The sequence below is a fragment of the Erythrolamprus reginae genome, chromosome 2 (genome assembly GCF_031021105.1).
Source record: "Erythrolamprus reginae isolate rEryReg1 chromosome 2, rEryReg1.hap1, whole genome shotgun sequence".
Taxonomy (NCBI): domain Eukaryota; kingdom Metazoa; phylum Chordata; class Lepidosauria; order Squamata; family Dipsadidae; genus Erythrolamprus; species Erythrolamprus reginae.
The window spans coordinates 23,122,115-23,147,756 of record NC_091951.1 but is presented as its reverse complement, the minus strand read 5'-3'; the positions used below and the strand labels follow the sequence as shown (position 1 = coordinate 23,147,756).

Below are 25,642 nucleotides of genomic sequence, written 5' to 3'. Positions count from 1 at the left end.
GCTAACTACCCTGTTGTGTGCCAGTGAGACTTGGACTATATAAAGGAGACATGCTAGGCAATTGAGCCACTTCCACATGACCTGTCTCCATAGAAGGTGGTAAGATAAGGTGCTTGGCACTGAGGTCCTCTCCAGAGCAGGCCTGCCATCCATTCCCACCCTGCTGATGAAAGCCCAGACACACTGGGCAGGCCTCCTTCAAGTCCCTCGATATCAACACCACCTCCTGGGAAACTCTGGCGTAAGATCGACCAACATGGTCCATGCTGATCCACCAAAGCTGCCAGACATCTGAGGCCAGAAGAATATTTGTTGTGAGCTGCTTTGAGTCCTCGGAGAGGGGTGGCATACAAATCTATTATTATTATTATTATTATTATTATTATTATTATTATTATTATTATTATTATTATTATTATTTAGAGCAGTAGAGAAGCGTGCACTCCACAAAGCCAGGGCTACAAATGCAAATGCTGTGACAATGGTGCCCACATATATCTGCCCAACATGTGGCAGAATATTTTGTGCCCCTATGGGCTTTACCAGTCACCTGCAGACACATCGACTACAACCCACAACCCAGTAGATGTCAAGTCGTCCTCAAACACGATGGACAAACAACATATATACAGGCTGTAAGGGTCTGGATGGAGTCAACAGGCTCAAGATTAATCCTGATAAGATGGAGAGGCTCTAGGCATTCCCTCCGAAGGACTATGCCATTTGTCCATCTGTCATTGTGGGGGTGGGAGGCACTTTATCCCCCTCAGAAAGGATCCGCAATCTGGGTGTCCTCCTGGATCCACAGCTGAGGCTTGATGAACATCTCTCGGCTTTGGTCAGGGGGACTTTTGCCCAGGTTCTCCTGGTACACCAGTTGTGGCCCTACCTGGACCAGGAGGCTCATGCCCTCATCACCCTGCATCTTGTATATTGCAATGTGCTGTACATGGGGCTACCCTTGAAAAGTGTTCGGAGACTTCAGTTAGTCCAAAACACAGCCGGGCAAGCTGTTGTGGGTGTAGTGCACTAGCTTCCAATTAGTCTCCGGTCACAATTCAAGGTGATGGATATCACCTATAAAGCCCTTAATGGGTTAGGGCCAGACTATTTCCGGGACCGTCTCCTGCCGCATACCTCCCAGCGACCTATTAGAGCCCACAGGAATGGCCTTCTCCGAGTCCCGTTGACTATAAACAGTAGCGGTTGGCAGGCCCACAGGGAAGGGCCTTCTCTGTGATGGCCCCGGCTCTTTGGAACCAATTAACACCCACCCCCTGCCATACTGCCCTCAGCCTACTGACTTTCCGGAAGGCTCTGAAAATCTTGCCTTTGCCAGCAGGCCTGGGGGCCGTGAGAACTGACCCTTAATTCTGACTTAGATATGATTGATTGGGATGCTTGATATGGTATGAATGCATTGATAACTTTTGATACTGTTTTTATTGTTTTATTGTTGTAAGCTGCCCTGGTTCCTTTGGGAGTGGGGTGGGCAACATACAATTTGGAAAGAAGGAAGGAAGGAAGGAAGGAAGGAAGGAAGGAAGGAAGGAAGGAAGGAAGGAAGGAAGGAAGGAAGGAAGGAAGGAAGGAAGAAATTTAATCCCTAGGAGAACTTATTTCAATAACGAATCGTTATTGCAATTTTTTCCCCCGTGTCGCTTTAAATCTGTGATGTAAAATGCTGTTCCGGCGACTAAATTTCTGCATAAAGAAGATGAACGGGTTAAAACCACAAAGTTCAGCAGCTCTAGAGTAGGTCCCGAAATGTCGACTCCCCTTTTTCCTCTTACTTAATTATTTTTCCGGTAGTTCCCTTGGATAAAACACTTAGCTTGGTGTTTTCGTTGTTGCTTGGCGAATCTCAGCAATTCGAAAAAGGTAAGAAATCCAGGAAGGGGGGAGTGGGAGGGGGTGTTAAAGGGAAATTATCCTTCAGTAAGCAGTTTTAAAAAAAAACAAAAACCTTTCCCCCCCCACCTATTTAACTTTCTCCTGGTAAAAGAGAGTATGTAACAGCGGGTCCTTTAGACTTAGAGCGCTATTCCTGTAGAAAGTGGAACCTCCATGTTCAAGCATAGCACGCAGGTGCGCAACCCAGGTGCGGGGAAAGGCATAAAAAGACGGCGCGGAGGCGTCACGGGTGGATGACAAAAAGAGCATCGGGGCCACTGAGTTGCAAGCGGCGTTTCTTTTTTCGAGGAATCGACACATTCCCGCGGAGATTCGAAAGGGGCGGGGTTGGCTGGAGGTTACAGCGACGTCTCTGTTGTCCTGTTGGCCAAAGCCTCGGGTTTCTTGGAAAAGACCTTGTAGGTCATTTAGCCTAAACCCCCCACCCACTCCATCCTGCACCCAAGTAGGAGACACTACAGCATTTCTGAGGGATGGAAGATAATAGATAATACAATAGGAGATAAAATAGTTATGGTTCTTCATACCTCATCGTTTTGTGATGGTGAAACTATGGTACGCATGCCACAGCTGGCACACAGAGCCATATTTGAGGGCAGGAGAGGCATTGCCCTATGTTGCGCTGGCTAGCAGATTTTCGACCTTGGGGGGGAAGGCTGTTTTCGCCCTCCCTGACTTCAGGAAAGCCCCTTGAAGCCTGGGGAAAATGAAAAACAGTCCTACAGCCGAACCGGAAGTTTTTCACCACCCACAGGCTCTGGCGGCTTTCCTGAAGCCTAGGAGGGCGAAATTGGCCTCATTTCCAAACTTCTGGTTGGTTTTTTTGCCCTCCCCAGGCTTCAGGAGGCTTCCTGGAAGCCTGGGGTGGGCAAAAAATGGCCCAATGGGCCTACCAGAAGTTTGGAGGCTTCAATGAGATCTGCGTGCATACGCGGGGGCAGCGCAGGGGTTGTGTATGGGAAGAAGGCATTGCATTATTGGTGTGGGCATACATGCACACAATATGCCCTTTGGGCACCCGAGCAAAAAAAAAAAGTTCGCCATCACTGCCATAGTTAGTAGGTACCATTTATACGGTCCAGGGCTTTTTCCAAATAACTCTTTAGATGCACTCTTGAATTGCTTGTTAGTTCAGGTATTCAAAATCATTCGATATCATTCAGGTTTTCAAGGTAGGTCCTCTAGTAAGAATAAAGGAGATAAGTATAGAACAGTAGATAATGGAGCAGACCTCCAGGCGTTGTTCTTCTCTTGTCAGATTGTTTTATCTAGGAATATGACATGGTATACAGTATATCCATTCAGCATTGCATAGCACCTTCAGCATAAGACTCAATGTTAAAAATCCACTTTAAAACTATTCTGCCAGTAATATATTTCAATATATATTTATATTTAATATATAAGCAGTCAGACGTTTAACATTTCAAAATGCCTGATCAAAGTCATGCCAGTAAGATTTATATCGTACATCCAGTCTTTTCATATTTTATAGATTTTATTTGTTTCCTGCTATTCCTACAATGTATCTCTGCCTGTTCAAAATTGCTGCTTAAAAACCCTGCTGTTCTGTTTAAGAAAAGTAACAAATCTTATGCTCCCGGGTCACCCTGACCCGGACCGAAAACTCTTCATTTGCAGTGCTTATGTTTGGTCTTTTTGAAAGCTTTTTTCACTTGGAAAGTAGTCTGAACATTTCTGCACACAATGATATGAAAATTGAAATGAAAAAAGTAAATCTTATTGGTTTATTTTGCGGATATAATGCACGCCCCCCCTGTTTTTGTGAATTTTTTTTCAATTTATGGATAGTTTTGCTTGCAAAATGCATTCTATTTTACTAAAGTTGGTATGGGATTGGTAGCTTGAACATTTCTGAACATAATGATATGAAAATTGAACTGGAAAAATTGATGCATATTGGTTTATTTTGTTGATGAAATGCACGCCCCCCCGTTTTTTTTAAATAGTCTTCACTTTATGGATAGTTTTGCTAGCAAAATACATTCTATTTTACTAAAGTTGGTGTGGGATTGGTAGCTTGAACATTTCTGAACATAATGATATGAAAATTGAACTGGAAAAATTGATGCATATTGGTTTATTTTGCACATAAAGTATGCCTCAATTATTTCAATTTATATAAAAATTATGCTGTTAATTTCAAACTTACATACTTTTTTTTAGTAAAATGGATTTGTTTCATAAAATTAGTTCTCTGGCTACAATGTGGTTGATTTTCAAAAGGATATTCCAAATATTTCTAGACAAATATGTATAAACAGTGACAATAATGGCAAACAGCAAGGCCGAGGGGGGGTGGCCCTTTTGTGGCAAAAATAAACCAATAAGAACCATTTTTTTCAGTTCATTTATATTTTTCTTATATTCAGAAATGTTCAATTTAGTATATCAAACCTTTTGGGGGAAAATTCCTTAGGGATTTGTAGCCTTAAAAAATAGAAATTGACACGAAATTAAAAAAGGATGGGGGGAGGGGCTTTTTGATCAAAATAAAAATATAAGTCTCAATTTTTCCAGTTCAATTTTCATATCATTATGTTCATAAATGTTCAAACTAGTTTTCCAGTTGAAAAAGTTTTCAAAAAGATCAAATTCAAGTACCTAAAAAAAATATTTTTGGTCCGGTCACATACGAACAGAAACAGATTCAAAGTTATGATTTTTTTTTGCCCAGAAAACAATTAGCCACCACCCCAAAAATATTTTTTGATGATCAGCATTGTTAAATTGAGTAAATGAATGCCTAAGATTTTAAAGAATATTTCGGATTTGGAGCATAAAAAAATAAAAAGTGAAAATGGTTGCAAGCAGCCAAGGGGGGGGGGGCTTATTTCTGATGTTAAAAAACCAATAAGAATCATTTTTTTCAGTTCCTTTATATTTTTCTTATATTCAGAAATGTTCAAGCTACCAATCCCACACCAACTTTAGTAAAATAGAATGCATTTTGCAAGCAAAACTATCCATAAATTGAAATTTTTTTCACAAAAACGGGGGGGGGGGGCGTGCATTATATCCGCAAAATAAACCAATAAGATTTACTTTTTTCATTTCAATTTTCATATCATTGTGTGCAGAAATGTTCAGACTACTTTCCAAGTGAAAAAAGCTTTCAAAAAGACCAAACATAAGCACTGCAAATGAAGAGTTTTCGGTCCGGGTCAGGGTGACCCAGGAACATAAGATTTGTAACTTTTTTTGCCCAGCAAAAACTAAGCCCCCCACCCCCCCAAAAAAATTATCATAGAGAGAACCCCTGAAATGATGAACCAGCATGAAATTTCAAGTTTCAGATATGCAGGGAAAATTTTTTACAGGGACTCAAACTTGGCTTCGGGTCACATACGACCCGAACAGAACAGCAGGGTTAAAACATTCCAGAGTGTCTCATTTACCAGATTTTCTTTTCTGGTCAAAACCTAAACAAAAATTAACATTCACCTCACCCACCTCCAATCACTGTCTAATTACACGGCTCCAGCACGATCTTAGTTTCTTCAGCTGCCTTTGCTTCACAGTGGCCATGATGGCTGCCTCGTCTTCGGCAGAGAGGGAAGAAACCCTGGGGCCAACAAGAAAGCTGCTGCTCTCCGCGAACTTCAGGGTGGCCCTCCTTGTGAGTCACCCTTATTAACGTTTAGAACTAAGACGCCTTAAACAAGATTTAAGTATTGCCCACAAAATCATATGCTGCAACGTCCTGCCTGTCAATGACTACTTCAGCTTCAACTACAACAACACAAGAGCACACAACAGATTTAAACTTAATATTAACCGCTCCAAACTTGACTGTAAAAAATATGACTTCAGTAACCGAGTTGTTGAAGCGTGGAACTCATTACCGGACTCCATAGTGTCCTCCCCAAACCCACAACACTTTACCCTTAGATTATCTACGGTTGACCTATCCAGATTCCTAAGAGGTCAGTAAGGGGCGACTACAAGTGCACTAGAGTGCCTTCCGTCCCCTGTCCTATTGCTCTCCTGTACCTCCTATACCTTTCTTCTATTCCTATGTCTCTTCTATTCTTTCATTGATATGTTCTATTACTATATCTTCTTTTCTATTCTTTCTTAGATATATATATTACTATGAGTATCTCCTCTATAACCTTCATCATGTATTTTACTATGTGTTTATATATATATATATATATATATATATATATATATATATATATATATATATATCCACTAAAACCCTCATTGTGTATTGGACAAAATAAACAAATAAAAAATAAATAAAAAGGATTCCCCAAGACTTTAGCCCCTTGGGGAGTCCTTTGATGAAAAGGATCCAGCATGAGTGTGCGGAACTGAGTTGATCTTCTAGTGAGGTCACCCTAAATTTACACTAATCTTATACTGTTAGAGCAAAGAAGAAACCTGGTCTCATTTATTTATTTATTTTATTTTATTTATTTATTTTATTTATTTATTTTATTCATTTTATTCATTTATTTTATTTATTTATTTATTTATTTTAATTTATTTAATTTATTTATTTATTTTATTTATTTATTTTATTTATTTTATTTTATTTATTTATTTTATTTTATTTTATTTATTTATTTTATTTATTTTATTTATTTATTTTATTTATTTATTTTATTTATTTATTTTGTTTATTTTATTTATTTTATTTTATTTATTTATTTCATTTTATTTATTTTATTTATTATTTATTATTTGTTTGTTTGCTTGTTTTATTTTATTTTATTTTATTATTTATTTTATTTTGTTTGTTTGTTTGTTGGATTTTGCTTCCATTGGCAACCCTTTGCTCCCCAGACAGGGTAAAACACTAGTGATTTATGCTGGGTGGACAAAGGATTGCCATGGAAACAAGAGATTGTATGTCTTTTTCTTGATTATGTACGTGGCCCAGCTGACTTCCTGAGCCCTCAAAAATTAAGTAAGTGAACAGTGACAGGGGAGTGGAGTTGGGGAGGAATTTATTTATTTTCCTATGCTGCCCTTCTGTGACTCAGGAATGCCTAGAAGCAAGTCTATTGGCAAAGCAGGCCAATGTATTGGGGTCTGGAGCCTCTGAGGACTGATCGGGAAAGTTGGGAGGAAATAAATGGGTGGGTGTGCTGCAGAATCTCTGCAGTTAGTGAAACCTGGAGGGTCTGCAAAATTTCAACTTTGAAATGGATTTGTATTTAGAATGGGGTGTGTGTGTGTTATCACTTCAAACTTTCATTGAATGGCATGTCATATCTCAAGGATTACCTGTACTACTTTTTCACAACTTCTGCAACCATTTCATAAACAATAAAATTTACAATTTCTTTTTTTTTTCTGTTCAAGAATTTAATGGGAAGAAAACGTAGTAGGTGACAAAAATGCAACCAATTGATATACAAACTGAAACTCCAGTACTTTTCTAGAGAGTACAAAAATATTCTATGTATGAGGTTATTGCAATATAAGTTAATGAAAATATGCATCTTTTTTTAAAAGTAATTTTTATTAATTTGTTTTTAAAAGCAAGAAAGAAAATATATACATTGACATATTTGCAATATTTGTAATACACAAAAAAGAAAATAGAAAAACATACGTACAGTACACTTTCAACCAAAAAAAAAACACCTGGACAATTACGAAATTACAAATAATATAGAAATATCATAAATTTCCTCTTGAGAGAAGAAGGAGAGTTACAGTCTTGTTCCATATCAAATTATTTTCTGGTGAATAGAAATCATCGGCATTAACTGTTGTTCTTTTTGGTTATCAATGCCCTCTCTATTATTATTATTATTATTTTTAAATTTACAATTTCATTTGACTCTTACAGGCAAAGATGATGCTAATATAAGAACACTGGACAACAAGCAATGTTGAAAAACAAAGCAAATTGAAACAGAAAATTTTAAAAATTCAGATTTCTTTAAGAAACCCCCATAATTCATAGCTATTGTGGGAAAAGCACAGAGTTCAAATCACAAGAGGCTCCACACTGGATAAAAGCCCTACAAATACTTTGAATGTGGGAAAAGGTTTGGTCAGAATAGCTCTCCTGTAATTCATAGAAGAGTCTTCATAGGACAGATGCCCTACAACTGCTCCCAATGTGGTAAATGCTTTCGCAAGCATGACAACTTAGTGATACACCAGAGGATTCACACCAGGGAGAAACCATACAAGTGTCCAGATTGTGGGAAAGGTTTCATTGCAAATTCCCATTTGTTGATACACCAGAGAACTCACACAGGAGAGAAACCCTTTGAATGTCCAGATTGTGGGAAAAGTTTCAGTAACAATTCCAACCTAGTGAAGCACCAGAGGACTCACACAGGAGAGAAACCCTTTGAATGTCCTAATTGTGGAAAATGTTTCAGTGAGAATTCCAGCCTGGTGGTACACCAGAGGACTCACACAGGAGAAAAATCCTTTGAATGTCCTGATTGTGGAAAAAGCTTCAGGAACTATTCTGGCTTGCTGAAACACCAGATCACTCACACAGGAGAGAAACCCTTTGAATGTCTTGATTGTGGGGAAAAGTTCAGTCGGAATTCCCACCTAGAGATACACAAGAGGACTCACACAGGAGAGAAACCCTTTGAATGTCTTGATTGTGGGAAAAAGTTCAGTCGGAATTCCCACCTAGAGATGCACAAGAGGACTCACACAGGAGAGAAACCCTTTGAATGTCTTGATTGTGGGAAAAGGTTCAGTCGGAATTCCCACCTAGAGATGCACAAGAGGACTCACACAGGAGAGAAACCCTTTGAATGTCCTGATTGTGGGAAAAGTTTCAGTCAGAATTCCAGCCTGGTGGAACACCAGAGGATCCACACAGGGGAGAAACCATACAAATGTCCAGAGTGTGTGAAATGTTTCAGTCACAGTTCCACCCTTGTGAAGCACCTGAGGACTCACACAGGAGAGAAACCCTTTGAATGTTGTTATTGTGGGAAAAGTTTCAGTCAGAATTCCAGCCTGATGAATCACCAGAGGACTCACACAGGAGAGAAACCCTTTGAATGTCCTGATTGTGGAAAAAGTTTCAGTCAGAATTCCAGCCTGATGAAACACCAGAGCACTCACACAGGAGAGAAACCCTTTGAATGTTCTGATTGTGGGAAAAAGTTCAGTCAGAATTCCCACCTAGAGATACACCAGATAACTCACACAGGAGAGAAACCCTTTGAATGTCCTGATTGTGGGAAAAGTTTCAGTCAGAATTCCAGCCTGGTGGAACACCAGAGGATCCCCACAGGGGTGAAACCCCACAAATGTCCAGAGTGTGTGAAATGTTTCAGTCACAGTTCCACCCTTGTGAAGCACCTGAGGACTCACACAGGAGAGAAACTCTTTGAATGTTCTGATTGTGGGAAAAAGTTCAGTCAGAATTCCAACCTAGTGAAGCACCAGAGGACTCACACAGGAGAAAAAACCCTTTGAATGTCCTGATTGTAGAAAAAGCTTCAGTCTCTATTCTGGCTTGCTGAATCACCAGAGGACTCACACAGGAGAGAAACCATACAAGTGTCCATATTGTGGAAAACAATTCAGACAGAATTCCCACCTAGCTATGCAGAAGAGGACTCACACAGGAGAGAAACCGTTTGAGTGTCCAGATTGTAGGCAAAGTTTCTACCACCATTTTGAGCTGGTGAAGCACCAGAGGATTCACGCAGGGGAGAAAACAAGTGTCCGGATTGTGGGAAATGTTTCCGTTTCCATTTTTCCCTGGTGAACTATTAGAGCAATCACAAGGGAGCGGAACCATGACAGTGAGAAACATTTCCCTTGATTGTGTGAAGCATTTTAGTCAGAAATCCTCCTTGGTGAAACACCAGATAGCTCACACAGGAGAAACACCTTTTGAATGTCCTGATTGTGGGAAAAACGTCAGTTTCAATTCCAGCCTGCTGATGCACCAGAAGCCACACATAGGAGATAAACCATATGAGTGTCCATATTGTGGGAAAGGTTTTGTGGACCGTTCTATCTTGGTGTAGCACCAGAGCACTCACACAGGAGAGAAACCATATGAGTGTCCAGATCAAGCCTGTTGAACTCCATTTCATTGATGGCCGCATTAGAGTTGTGGTTGATCTCAGGGATGGCATGGCCAAAGTTGGTATGGCCGGGATGGCATCATGTCACCAGCCCAAGATCTCTCATGTCGTGGGTACATGAGGGGCCCAGGCCGGTCTGGGGAAATCCATTCTCTCCACCCAAGAAAAGTGAGACCACTGTGAGCGCCAAACCCTTCTCCTCCCGCAAAGCCTCACCCTCCCTCTCAGGCCATGCAAAGGGCCCTCAGACAGCAACGCAGATTGTCCAGAGCCCTGGGAATGTTAGTGTCCAGCCTGGCACTCAAGCACTGAGACCCCACAGCCCAGCCCCGCTTCCCCAAGCCACACTCACCTCCTCCTCAAGGCTGCTGCTGCTGTTCTCGCTCTCCTAGGGCAGATTGCTCATGGTGTCTGCAGGGGGGCAAAGTGTGTGGGTCACAGGGAGTCCCACTCCCTGTCCAAGCGAGCAGACCCAGATTGTAAACAAAGCATCCTCATCAATAGTAGAATAGAATGGAATGGAATGGAATGGAATTTTATTGGCCAAGTGTGATTGGACACACAAGGAATTTGTCTTGGTGCAGATGCTCTCAGCGTACATAAAATGAAATATACATTTGTCAAGAGTCATGTCGTACAACACTTAATGATTGTCATAGGGGTCAAATAAGCAATGAAGACGCAATATTAATAAAAATCTTAGGATATAAGCCAGTGATTTTCAACCTTTTTTGAGCTGCGGCACATTTTTTACATTTACAAAATCCTGGGGCACACCACCAACCAAAATGACACAAATCTAATAAATAAATAAATAACCCCCTCATATATACAATCCCATGTAACATTCCCTTACAAATACAGTCAATCATCAATCATCCCTCCTGAAATTTATACCACTGTCTCATTTCTGGGTACTTCTCCTGTCTTTCCCCCTTTTCTCTCTCATGTTTCTCATTTCTCTCTCTTCCTCCCTTTTTCCCTCATTCCTTCTCCCTCTCACTTCTCCTCTTTTTCCATCCCTGTCTCTCTCCCCCCCTTATGTGTGTGTGTGTATACTCACTCGAACCATTTCCAAAACCAGTTGAGGGCTGGGTTTTTTTTCTCTTTTATTCTTTTCAAAAACAGGGGTGGGCTGGGGGGGGTTTCTTATTATTTGGGTGCTTTTTACCATATGCTTCAAGAATCACCTCTCTCTCTTTTGTTTCTCTCTCCTCTCATTCTCTGCCTCAATCATTTTCTTATTTCTCCTTTTTTCTCCCCTTTTTCTCCCCTTTTTCTCATTTCTCTCTCCTTTCCTCTCCCTATCTGTCTCTCTTGCTTTCTCTCTCTCTTGCTATCTCTCTTTTGCTCTCTTGCTTTCTTTCTCTCTCTCTCTCGTTCTCTTATTTCCTTTCTCTTGTTCTTTCTCTCATGCTTTCTCTTGTTCTCTCTCTCTGTTGCTCTCTCTCTCGTTCTCTCTTATTTTCTTTCTCTCATGCTTTCTCTCTCTTGTTCTTTCTTTCTCTTGCTCTCTCTCTCTCGTTCTCTCTCTTCCTGTCTTTTCTGTGGAGGCCGGCGAAGGTTTTCCTTAGTTTGAATGTTCTCAGCAAGCTGGCAGGGGGATGGGAAGCAGCCCCTTTAGTGACAGCCCGGGACGGGACTGTGAGAGGGGTGGGCGTTCCCACAGCGCTCGGAGCGGCTAGCGGCCGGATTGCCAGCGCCGCTGCAGCCACTGCTGTGGGAGGAGCCGCACCCCAAGAAAGCCCGAGAGAAGGACGGATCGGGCAGGCGGGGACAGCCACAAGTGGAAGCCTCAGCCCTGGAGCTCCCACTTGCAGAAGCCGCCCCTCCCCTGGCTATTGCCTGCCGCCCCCGCTATTAGCGATGAGAAGCCATGGGCGCAAGGGGGCCGACTTTCAAAATAACCTTTGCCGGCCTCCCGCGGGAGGGTGCCAATAGCAGCGGCGGCGGGCAATAGCCAGGGGGCGGCTTCTGCAAGTGGGAGCTCCAGGGCTGAAGCCTCAGCCCTGGAGCTCCCACTTGCAGAAGCCGCCCCCCCAGGGCTGGAGCTCCCACTTGCAGGAGCCGCCTCGCGGCACACCTGACCATATCTCGCAGCACACCGGTTGAAAAACACTGATATATAAGCAACAAGTTACAGTCATACAGTCAACATGGGAGGAAATGGGTGATAGGAATGGTGAGAAAAACTAGTAGAAGTGCAGATTTAGTAGAAAGTCTGACACTTGAGGGAATTATTTGTTTAGTAGAGTGATGGCATTCAGAAAAAAACTGTTCTTGTGTCTAATTGTCTTGGTGTGCAGTGCTCTGTAGCAATGTTTTGAGGGTAGGAGTTGAAACAGTTTGTGTCCAGGATGTGAGGGGTCAATAAATATTTTCCCCGCCCTCTTTTTGACTCGCGCAGTATACAGGTCCTCAATGGAAGGCAGGTTGGCAGCAATTGTTTTTTTGCAGTTCTGATTATCCTCTGAAGTCTATGTTGGTCCTGTTGGGTTGCAGCACCAAACCAGACAGTTATAGAGGTGCAGATGACAGACTAAATGATTCCTTTGTAGAACTGTATCAGCAGCTCCTTGGGCAGTTTGAGCTTCCTGAGCTGGCGCAGAAAGAACATTCTTTGTTGTGCTTTTTTGATGATGTTTTTGATGTTAGGTGACCATTTTAGGTCGTGAGATATGATAGACCTAGAAATTTGAAGGTCTCTACTGTTGATATTGTGTTGTCTAGTATTGTGAGAGGTGGAAGGGTTTCTCTTAAAGTCTACCACCATTTCTACGGTTTTGAGTGTGTTCAGTTCTAGATTGTTCTGGTCACACCACAAGGATAGTTGTTCAACTTCCCGTCTGTATGCGGATTCATCATTGTCTTGAATGAGTCTGATCACTGTTGTATCATCTGCAAACTTCATTAGTTTAACAGATGGATCGTTTGTATGGGAGACCACCAGGACAGGTCAGGAGGAGGGAACAATGATGAAAGGGCAGCAGAGCAGCTGGTGGCCAAGGGCTAACGTAGGACCTACCTAAAGGTTGCTACCGGTTGGCAGATTAGCAATCTCATCGGCCAGATCTATCTAACCATCTTGCAGGCCACCTTTGGCCTGTGGACCTTGAGTTTGACATCCCTGATCCAAATTGTGGGAAATGTTTTAGTTATTTTTTTTTAATATATGTTTTATTGGTTCTTATTTTTTGGGAAACCCAGTAGTAATCTTCATTAACATATCAATATTAATCACAGAATAATCATACAACTAGGTTATCCTTCTTCCAAAATTTTCAATACAAATTTTTATTGTCTTTTCAAATTCTTTTTAGTTTCTAATCTGGTTCTGTTAGTTCACCATTGGTAAAATAAATCCCATGTAAAAAAACTATTCTGTTTCTTTCTTTTATCTTAAGTGTCAATCTATCTCAGCATGTTTTTGTCTGTCCCCAGTAATAGTGTGGCCACTGTTGAATTTTCCAAATTTGCTGGCAAATTGAGTGTAGCACTTTTGCTGCATTGTGTTACAATATTTTGAATAGCTCAGCTGGAATACTGTCACCTCCCCTAGCTTTGTTGTTGCTCAGATTTCCTTTTATAGTTATTCTGTGTAATTGTGCCACCTCTTCTTCATCTCTTCGGACTCCTATTGCTCTGATTCTAAGCCCTTGGTTCCCCCAAGGCCTTTTCCTCCCTTACAAGAGACCCACCAGGCTTTTCCTTCCCTTCCACAGGCCTTTCCCTAGAGCAGGGGTGGACAATTAATTTTGCCATAGGGCCGCATGAGAAATTGGGATGGTTTTAGAGGGCCGCACTAATATAATTAACTTATTTCTATCCTATACTGTATATTTTTGGGTAGAACTGAGTTAATTATAATTATATATTATATTGTATTATATATTATATACTATATATTATATGTATAATTATATCTTATACTGTATATAGTCTCCCGAGAGGGGCGGCATACAAATCCAATAAATAAATAAATAATATCTTGAACACCCAGTTCTTATCTAGAAAAGTTGGATTGACCTCCGCGGGCCAGTCACAGACAGCGGGCAGGCCGCATCCGGCCCTCGGGCCGTATCTTGTCCAGGTCTGCCCTAGAGTAATGGCACCCAGGCCTTTTCCCACCCCCACTGGCTTCCTGCAGGCCTTACGCCATTCTGTCATGGGGCCTACCTGCTTTGCTTAATTGCAGACTAAGACTTTCCTTCCAAGGGCCTCCGGTAATCCATGTCGTAGGTCTCCCCAGGATTTTCCTTCCCTCACAGAGTCTCTCTAGGCCAGTGTTTCCCAACCTTGGCAACTTGAAGATATTTGGACTTCAACTCCCAGAATTCCCTAACCATTGAATGCGGGCTGGGGAATTCTGGGAGTTGAAGTCCAGATATCTCCAAGTTGCCAAGGTTGGGAAACACTGCTCTAGGCCTCTGCTTCCTAAAACAGGCTTCATATTGTCCTTGGGCCTAAATCCGACCCCACCAAGCATCATAGCCTCCACCTCTGTATTTTTTGAAGTTCTCTGAATGCGATGTTGGGGAAGGAGGGTAGGATGCAAATATCTGGGCTGCATGATTATTTCATGGAAGCAGCCATTAATTTCACTGGGCATGGGATTCATCCAGTGAAGGGCTACCAAATATTTTACTACCACACTGTGGGTGTGGCTTATGCAAGACGCCCTGCATTTTCTTTCAACATCTTTCAGTGCAAATTGGGTGCCCTGGTGTGGAGCTCCATTTTCACTACCCCACTGTCCGTCCCCCCCTTGTCCGTGCAGCAGCCTGGATTCATCCCTGGACTCTGAGGTGGATTTGTGGAAATGGCTGCCATTTTGCCATGACTGCCTCAGGGCCAAAATGGTGTCTGATTCTGGGTCATTGTCATGAGGGGGAGAGAGAAATTGCTCTATTTTGCTACCTTAAGGAATGGTGGGTGCAGTGAAAATGATGGCTGCTTCCATGAGATCTTCCAAAGTTAAGTGTGCAGTGAGTGATAGGCTTGTGGGGGGTAGGCCTTTGGCCTAGTGCCAAAAAACAATGTAAAATTTTAAATAAAATGCTATTTTGCTTTGCAGTTGGACCTGGTAGAGAAGAGATATAGGCATCGCAACCCTCGCCCTTTATTCCTGCATTACTAAGTGATGAAAATTCTAGTCCCTATTACCACAGTTAAGCGAGGACCACTTAGCTATATGCTTCTCTGAGATATTTATTTCATAATGACATATTTTTTTACAAAAAATCCTGTTGTGCCAGATGCAACATGGCACAGATTTGTTCACAACATTATAAAACAAATACTGAGACTTCAGAAAAAGTGCCAAAAAGACCAATGTAGAGGATTAAAGGCCTGGAGGCTAAAATGTATGAAGAACAATTGCAGGAATTGGATATGGCTATTGTAGAGAAAAGAAGGGCTACGGTGATATGATACAAATATTCCAGTATTTGAGGGGTTGCCACAATGAAGAGGGGAGTCAATCTATTTTCCATAGCACCAGAAGGCCAGACAATAAACAGTGGACGGAATTAATCAAGGAGGGAAGGAACTTGGAATTAAGGAGAAACTTCCTAGTACATGCTTGCCTTATACTCACGCAAATTTGGGAATAGAATATAATTTTTTGTTGGCGAAGCGTGATTGGGCACACAAGAAATTTGTCTTTGGTGCATATGCTCTCAGTGTACATAAAACCAACGTGGAATAAGTCTTGAATGCTCAAAATCTACCGAGCAATAGTGCTAACTACCCTGTTGTGTCCCAGTGAGACTTGGACTATATAAAGGAGACATGCTAGGCAATTGAGTCACTTCCACATGTCCTGCCTCCATACAAGGTGACAAGATAAGGTGCTTTACACTGAGGTCCTCTCCAGAGCAGGCCTGCCATCCATTCCCACTCTGCTGATGAAAGCCTCCTTCAAGTCCCTCGATATCAACACCACCTCCTGGGAAACTCTGGCGTAAGATCGACCAACATGGTCCATGCTGATCCACCAAAACTGCCAGAAATCAGAGGCCAGAATAATATTTGTTGTGAGCTGCTTTGAGTCCTCGGAGAGGGGTGGCATACAAATCTATTATTATTATTATTATTATTATTATTATTATTATTATTATTATTATTATTATTATTATTCAGAGCAGTAGAGAAGCGTGCACTCCACAAAGCCAGGGCTACAAATGCAAATGCTGTGACAATGGTGCCCACGTATATCTGCCCAACATGTGGCAGAATATTTCGTGCCCCTATGGGCTTTAACAGCCACTTGCAGACACATCGAGTACAACCCACAACCCAGTAGATGTCAAGTCGTCCTCAAACACGATGGACAAACATCATACATAAAAGAAAAACAGTCAATGTGATGTGCCTGGAGGCTGTAAGGGTCTGGATGGAGTCAAGGCTCAAGCTTAATCCCGATAAGATGGAGAGGCTCTAGGCATTCCCTCCAAAGGATTATACCAGAAATTTCTCTTAGGTGCATATGCTCTCAGTGTACATAAAACCAACGTGGAATAAGCCTTGAATGCTCAAAATCTACCGAGAAATAGTGCTAACTACCCTGTTGTGTCCCAGTGAGACTTGGACTATTTAAAGGAGACATGCTAGGCAATTGAGCCACTTCCACATGACCTGCCTCCACAGAAGGTGGCAAGATAAGGTGCTTGGCACTGAGGTCCTCTCCAGAGCAGGCCTGCCATCCATTCCCACTCTGCTGATGAAAGCCCAGACACGCTGGGCAGGCCTCCTTCAAGTCCCTCGATATCAACACCACCTCCTGGGAAACTCTGGCGTAAGATCGACCAACATGGTCCATGCTGATCCACCAAAGCTGCCAGAAATCAGAGGCCAGAATAATATTTGTTGTGAGCTGCTTTGAGTCCTCGGAGAGGGGTGGCATACAAATCTATTATTATTATTATTATTATTATTATTATTATTATTATTATTATTATTATTATTATTATTCAGAGCAGTAGAGAAGCGTGCACTCCACAAAGCCAGGGCTACAAATGCAAATGCTGTGACAATGGTGCCCACGTATATCTGCCCAACATGTGGCAGAATATTTCGTGCCCCTATGGGCTTTACCAGCCACTTGCAGATACATCGAGTACAACCCACAACCCAGTAGATGTCAAGTCATCCTCAAACACGATGGACAAACACCATACATAAAAGAAAAACAGTCAATGTGATGTGCCTGGAGGCTGTAAGGGTCTGGATGGAGTCAAGGCTCAAGCTTAATCCCGATAAGATCGAGAGGCTCTAGGCATTCCCTCCGAAGGATTGTTTGTTTGTTTGTTTGTTTATTGATGATTGATTGATTGATTGGATTTGTATGCCACCCCTCTCCGGGGTGGCATACAATCATAAAACAATTTACAATAATAATCCAATAAATACTAAAAATGATTAAAAACCCATTAATATAAAAAATCAGGCTGTAAGGGTCTGGATGGAGTCAACAGGCTCAAGATTAATCCCGATAAGGTCGAGAGGCTCTAGGCATTCCCTCCGAAGGACTATGCCATTTGTCCATCTGTCATTGTGGGGGTGGGAGGCACTTTATCCCCCTCAGAAAGGATCCACAATCTGGGTGTCCTCCTGGATCCACAGCTGAGGCTTGATGAACATCTCTCGGCTGTGGCCAGGGGGACCTTTGCCCAGGTTCTCCTGGTACACCAGTTGCGGCCCTACCTGGACCAGGAGGCTCATGCCCTCATCACCCTGCATCTTGTATATTGCAATGTGCTGTACATGGGGCTACCCTTGAAAAGTGTTTGGAGACTTCAGTTAGTCCAAAACAGAGCCGGGCAAGCTGTTGTGGGTGTACTGCACTAGCTTCCAATTAGTCTCCGGTCACAATTCAAGGTGATGGATATCACCTATAAAGCCCTTAATGTCTTAGGGCCAGACTATTTCCGGAACCATCTCCTACCGCATACCTCCCAGCGACCTATTAGAGCCCACAGGATTGGCCTTCTCCAAGTCCCGTTGACTATAAACAGTGGCGGTTGGCGGGCCCAAAGGGAAGGGCCTTCTCTGTGTTGGCCCCGTCTCTTTGGAAGCAAATAACACCCACCCCCTGCCATACTGCCCTCACCCTACTGACTTTCGGGAAGGCTCTGAAAATCTTGCCTTTGCCAGCAGGCCTGGGGGCCGTGAGAACTGACCCTTAATTCTGACTTAGATATGATTGATTGGGATGCTTGATATGGTATGAATGCATTGATAACTTTTGATACTGTTTTTATTGTTTTATTGTTGTAAGCCGCCCTGGTTCCTTTGGGAGTGCGGTGGGCAACATACAAATTTGAAGGAAGGAAGAGGAGGGAGGAAGGAAGAGGGGGCAGGAAGGAAGGAAGAGGAGGGAGGGAGGGAGGGAGGAAGAGGAGGGAGGAAGGAAGGAAGAGGAGGGAGGGAGGAAGGAAGAGGAGCAAGGAAGGAAGAGGAGGGAGGGAGGAAGGAAGAGGAGGGAGGAAGGAAGGAAGAAGAGGGAGGGATGAAGGAAGGAAGAGGAGGGAGGAAGGAAGAGGAGCGAGGAAGGAAGGAAGAGGAGGAAGGAAGGAAGGCAGGAAGGAATACATTTCATCCCTAGGAGAACTTATTTCAAAAACGAATCGTTATTGCAGATTTTTTTTTTGTTCCATGTCGCTTTAAATCTGTGCTGTAAAATGTTGTTTCGGCGACTCATTTCTGCATCAAGAAGATGAACGGGTTAAAACCACAAAGTTCAGCCGCTCTAGAGTAGGTCCCGAAATATCGACTCCCCTCCTTCCTCTTAATTCTTTTTCCTGTAGTTCCCTTGGATAAAACTCTTAGCTTGGTGCTTTCGTTGTTGCTGGGCGAATCTCAACAATTCGGAAAGGGTAAGAAATGCAGGAAGGGGGGCAGTGGGGGGGTGTTAAAGGGAAATTATCCTTCAGTAAGCAGTTTATTTTTTAAAAAACCCTTCACCTATTTAACACTTTCCTGGTAAAAGGGAGTATGTAACAGCCGGTCCTTCAGAGCTCGCTATTCCTGTAGAAAGTGGAACCTCCCTGTTCAAGCATAGCACGCAGGTGCGCAATCCAGGTGCGGGGAAAGGCATAAAAAGACGGCGCGGAGGCCATTGAGTTGTAAGCGGTGTTTCTTTTTTCGATGAATCGACACAATCCCGCAGAGATTCGAAAGGGGCGGGGTTGGCTGGAGGTCACAGAGACCCCTCTATTGTCCTGTTGGCCAAAGCCTCGGGCTAACCGAATAACAAGACTTGCTGCAACGTCCTGCCTGTCAATGACTACTTCAGTTTCAACCACAACAACACAAGAGCACACAGCAGATTTAAATTTAATATTCAACGCTCAAAACTTGACTGTAAAAAGTATGACTTCAGTAACCGAGTTGTCGAAGTGTGGAACTCATTACCGGACTCCATAGTGTCATCATCAAACCCCCAACACTTTACCCTTAGATTATCTACGGTTGACTTATCCAGATTCCTAAGAGGTCAGTAAGGGACGACTACAAGTGCACTAGAGTGCCTTCCGTTCCCTGTCCTATTGCTCTCCTGTATCTCCTATACCTTTCTTCTATTCCTATATCTCTTCTATTCTTTCATTGATATATTCTATTACTATATCTTCTTTTCTATTCTTTCTTATATATATTACTATGAGTATCTCTATAACCTTCATCATGTATTTTACTATGTGTTTATATATATATAGCATGAGTGTGCGGAGCTGAGTTGATCTTGTAGCGAGGTCACCCTAAATTTACACTAATCTTATACTTGTACAGCAAAGAAGAAACCTGGTCTCTTTTGCTTCCATTGGCAACCCTTTGCTCCCCAGACAGGGTAAATCACTACTGATTTATGCTGGGTGGACAAAAGGATTGCCATGGAAACAAGAGATTGTATGTCTTTTTCTTGATTATGTACGTGGCCCAGCTGACTTCCTGAGCCCTCAAAAATTAAGTAAGTGAACAGTGACAGGGGAGGGGAGTTGGGGAGGAATTTATTTATTTTTCTATGCTGTCCTTCTGTGACTCAGGAATGCCTAGAAGCAAGTCTATTGGCAAAGCAGGCCAATGTATTGGGATCTGGAGCCTCTGAGGACTGATCGGGAAAGTTGGGAGGAAATAAATGGGTGGGGGTGCTGCAGAATCTCTGCAGTTAGTGAAAGCTGGAGGGTCTGCAAAATTTCAACTTTGAAATGGATTTGTATTTAGAATGGGGTGTGTGTGTTATAACTTCAAACTTTCATTGAATGGCCTGTCATATCTCAAGGATTACCCGTACTACTTTTTTCACAACTTCTGCAACCATTTCATAAACAATAAAATTTACAATTTCTTTTTTTTTCTGTTCAAGAATTTAATGGAAAGAAAACGTTGTAGTTGACAAAAATGTAACCAATTGATATACAAACTGAAACTCCAGTACTTTTCTACAGAGTACAAAAATATTCTATGTATTAGGTTATTGCAATACTGTATAAGTTAATGAAAATATACATCTTTTTTTAAAAAGTATTTTTTTATTTATTTGTTTTAAAAAGCATAATCAAGAAAATATATACATTGACATATTTGCAATATTTGCAATAACAAAAAAGAAAATAGAAAAACATACATACACTTCTAAACCAACAAAAAACACCTGGACAATTACAAAATTACAAATAATATAGAAATATCATCAATTTCCTCTTGAGAGAAGGAGAGTTACAGTCTTGTTGCATATCAAGTTATTTTCTGGTGAATAGAAATCATCGGCATTAACTGTTGTTCTTTTTGGTTATCAATGTCCTCTCTGTTATTATTATTATTTTTAAATTTACAATTTCATTTGACTCTTACAGGCAAAGATGATGCCAATATAAGAACACTGGGCAACAAGCAACGTTGAAAAGCAAAGCAAATTGAAGCAGAAATTTTTAAAAATTCAAATTTCTTTCAGAAAGCCACATAATTCATAGCTATTGTGGGAAAAGCACAAAGTTCAAATCACAAGAGGCTCCACACTGGATAAAAGCCCTACAAATACTTTGAATGTGGGAAAAGGTTTGGTCAGAATAGCTCCCCTGTAGTTCATAGAAGAGTCCTCACAGGAAAGATGCCCTACAACTGCTCCCAATGTGGCAAATGCTTTCGCAAGCATGACAACTTAGTGATACACCAGAGGATTCACACCAGGGAGAAACCATACAAGTGTCCAGATTGTGGGGAAAGTTTCACTGCAAATTCCCGTTTGGTGATACACCAGAGCACTCACACAGGAGAGAAACCCTTTGAATGTTGTTATTGTGGGAAAGATTTCAGTAACAATTCCAACCTAGTGAGACACCAGAGGACTCACACAGGAGAGAAACCCTTTGAATGTTCTGATTGTGGGAAAAAGTTCAGTCAGAATTCCTACCTAGAGATACACAAGAGAACTCACACAGGAGAGAAACCATTTGAATGTTGTTATTGTGGGAAAGGTTTCAGTAACAATTCCAACCTAGTGAAGCACCAGAGGACTCACACAGGAGAGAAACCCTTTGAATGTCCTAATTGTGGAAAATGTTTCAGTGAGAATTCCAGCCTGGTGGTACACCAGAGGACTCACACAGGAGAAAAACCCTTTGAATGTCCTGATTGTGGAAAAAGCTTCAGTAACTATTCTGGCTTGCTGAAACACCAGAGCACTCACACAGGAGAGAAACCCTTTGAATGTTCTGATTGTGGGAAAAAGTTCAGTCAGAATTCCCACCTAGAGATGCACAAGAGGACTCACACAGGAGAGAAACCCTTTGAATGTCTTGATTGTGGGAAAAAGTTCAGTCGGAATTCCCACCTAGAGATGCACAAGAGGACTCACACAGGAGAGAAACCCTTTGAATGTTGTTATTGTGGGAAAAGTTTCAGTCGAAATTTCAGCCTGATGAATCACCAGAGGACTCACACAGGAGAGAAACCCTTTGAATGTCCTGATTGTGGGAAAAGTTTCAGTCAGAATTCCAGCCTGGTGGTACACCAGAGGACTCACACACGGGAGAAACCCTACAAATGTCCAGAGTGTGTGAAATGTTTCAGTCACAGTTCCACCCTTGTGAATCACCTGAGGACTCACACATGAGAGAAACCCTTTGAATGTCCTAATTGTGGAAAATGTTTCAGTGAGAATTCCAGCCTGGTGGTACACCAGAGGACTCACACACGGGAGAAACCCTACAAATGTCCAGAGTGTGTGAAATGTTTCAGTCACAGTTCCACCCTTGTGAATCACCAGAGGACTCACACAGGAGAAAAACCCTTTGAATGTCCTGATTGTGGGAAAAGCTTCAGTCTCTATTCTGACTTGCTGAATCACCGGAGGACTCACGTAGGAGAGAAACCATAAAAGTGTCCAGATTGTGGGAAACAATTCAGACAGAATTCCCACCTAGCTATGCACAAGAGGACTCACACAGGAGAGAAACCGTTTGAATGTCCAGATTGTGGGCAAAGTTTCTGCCACCATTTTGACCTGGTGAAGCACCAGAGGATTCACACAGGGGAGAAAACAAGTGTCCAGATTGTGGGAAATGTTTCCGTTTCCATTTTTCCCTTGTGAACTATTAGAGCAATCACAAGGGAGCTGAACCATGAGAGTGAGAAACATTTCCCTTGATTGTGGGAAGCATGTCAGTCAAAAATCCTCCTTGGTGAAACACCAGATAGCTCACACAGGAGAAAAACCTTATGAATGTCCTGATTGTGGGAAAAACTTCAGTTTCAATTCCAGCCCGCTGATACACCAGAAGCCACACACAGGAGAGAAACCATATGAGTGTCCAGATCAAGCCTTTTGAACTCCATTTCATTGATGGCCGCATTAGAGTTGTGGTTGATCTCAGGGATGGCGTGGCCAAAGTTGGTATGGCCGGGATGGCATTATGTCACCAGCTCAAGATCTCTCATGTTGTGGGTACATGTGGGGCCCAGGCAGGTCTGGGGAAATCCATTCTCTCCACCCAAGAAAAGTGAGACCACTGTGAGCGCCAAACCCTTCTCCTCCCGCAAAGCCTCACCCTCCCTCTAAGGCCATGCAAAGAGCCCTCAGACAGCAGCGCAGATTGTCCAGAGCCCTGGGAATGTTAGTGTCCAGCCTGGCACTCAAGCACTGAGACCCCACAGCCCAGCCCCGCTTCCCCAAGCCACACTCACCTCCTCCTCAAGGCTGCTGCTGCTGTTCTCGTTCTCCTAGGGCACATAGCTCATGGTGTCTGCAGGAGGGCAAAGTGTGTGGGTCAGAGGGAGGCCCACTCCCTGTCCATGCGAGCAGGCCCAGATTGTAAACAAAGCATCCTCAGCAATAGGATGGGAGACCACCAGGACAGGTCAGGAGGAGGGAACAATGAGATGATGAAAGGGCAGCTGGTGGCCAAGTGCTAACGTAGGACCTACCTAAAGTTGCTACCAGTTGGCAGATTAGCAATCTCATGGGCCAGATCTATCTAACCATCTTGCAGGCCACATTTGGCCTGTGGACCTTAAGTTTGACCTTCCTGATCCAAATTGTGGGAAAGATTTTAGTTATTTTTTTTAATATATGTTTTATTGGTACATTTTTCTTTTAAAAACATAAAAAATTCCATGTCTATCTGAACAGTTTGTTAACTAGGCAGAATTTTAAGTAAAGATATAACAATAACCACAATAATACTACCTTGTTTTCCCCAAAATAAGACATCCCCTAATAATAAGCCGAATCGGGCTTTTTAATGTGCGGTAATAAGGCCAAGCTATTATTTCACGGTTTTAAAAAAATATGACAGGTTCTTATTTTTTGGGAAACCCAGTAGTAATCTTCATAAACATATCAATATTAATCACAGAATAATCATACAACTAGGTTATCCTTCTTGTAAAATTTTCAATACAAATTTTTATTGTCTTTTTAAATTCTGTTTAGTTTCTAACCTCGTTCTGTTAGTTCACCATTGGTAAAATAAATCCCATGTTAAAAACTATTCTGTTTCTTTTCTTTTATCTTAAGTGTCAATCTATCTATCTCAGCATGTTTTTGTCTGTCCCCAATAATAGTGTGGCCACTGTTGACTTTTCCACATTTGCTGGCAAATTGAGTGTAGCACTTTTGCTGCATTGTGTTACAATATTTTGAATAGCTCAGCTGGAATACTGTCACCTCCCCTAGCTTTGTTGTTGCTCAGATTTCCTTTTATAGTTATTCTGTGTAATTGTGCCACCTCTTCTTAATCTCTTCTGACTCCTATTGCTCTGATTCTAAGCCCTTGGTTCCCCCAAGGCCTTTTCCTCCCTTACAGAGACCACCAGGCTTTTCCTTCCCTTCCACAGGCCTTTCCCTAGTGCAGGGGTGGACCATTAATTTTTCCATAGGGCCGCATGAGAAATTGGGATGGTTTTAGAGGGCCGGACTAATATAATTGACTTAGTTCTATCCAATACTGTATATTATTGGGTAGAACTGAGTTAATTATATTATAATTATATATTATATATTATATACTATATATTATATATATAATTATATCTTATATATTATATCTTGAACACCCAGTTCTTATCTAGAAAAGTTGGACTGACATCCACGGGCCAGTCACAGTCAGCGGGCAGGCCGCTTCCGGCCCTCAGGCCACATCTTGCCCAGGTCTGACCTAGAGTAACGGCACCCAGGCCTTTTCCCACCCCCACTGGTTTCCTGCAGGCCTTAGGCCATTCTGTCATGGGGCCTCCCTGCTTTGCTTAATTGCAGACTAAGACTTTCCTTCCAAAGGCCTCCGGTAATCCATCTCGTGGGTCTCCCCAGGATTTTCCTTCCCTCACAGAGTCTCTCTAGGCCAGTGTTTCCCAACTTTGGCAACTTGAAGATATTTGGACTTCAACTCCCAGAATTCCCCAGCCATTGAATGCTGGCTGGGGAATTCTGGGAGTTGAAGTCCAGGTATCTCCAAGTTGCCAAGGTTGGGAAACACTGCTCTAGGCCTCTGCTTCCTAAAACAGGCTTCATGTTGTCCTTGGGCCTAAATCCGATCCCACCAAGCATCATAGCCTCCATCTCTGTATTTTTTGAAGTTCTCTGAATGTGATGTTGGGGAAGGAGGGTAGGATGCAAATCTCTGGGCTGCAGGATTATTTCATGGAAGCAGCCATTATTTTCACTGGGCATGGGATTCATCCAGTGAAGGGATACCACACTGTGGGCCTGGCTTATGCAAGACACCCTGCATTTTCTTTCAACATCTTTCAGTGCAAATTGGGTGCTCTGGGGTGGAGCTCCATTTTCACTACCCCACTGTTTCGTGTGTGCCCCCCCCCCCCCCGGTCCTGGCAGCAGCCTGGATTCATCCCTGGACTCTGAGGTGGATTTGTGGAAATGGCTGCCATTTTGCCATTATTGCCTCAGGGCCAAAATGGTGTCTGATTCTGGGTCATTGTCATGAGGGAGAGGGAGAAATTGCTCTATTTTGCTACCTTAAGGAATGGTGGGTGCAGTGAAAATGATGGCTGCTTCCATGAGATCTTCCAAAGTTAAGTGTGCAATGAATGATAGGCTTGTGGGGGGGTAGGCCTTTGGCCTAGTGCAAAAAAACAATGTAAAATTTTAAATAAAAAGGCTATTTTGCTTTGCATTTGGACCTGATGGAGAAGAGATATAGGCATTGGACCCC

At 42.4% G+C, this 25,642-nt stretch overlaps 1 pseudogene; it reads left to right on the top strand.

The window, feature by feature from the left end:
- Nucleotides 1-1,808: 1,808 nt before the first annotated feature.
- LOC139159968 (zinc finger protein 850-like) lies at nt 1,809-23,941 on the top strand (annotated as a pseudogene).
- Nucleotides 23,942-25,642: the final 1,701 nt, after the last annotated feature.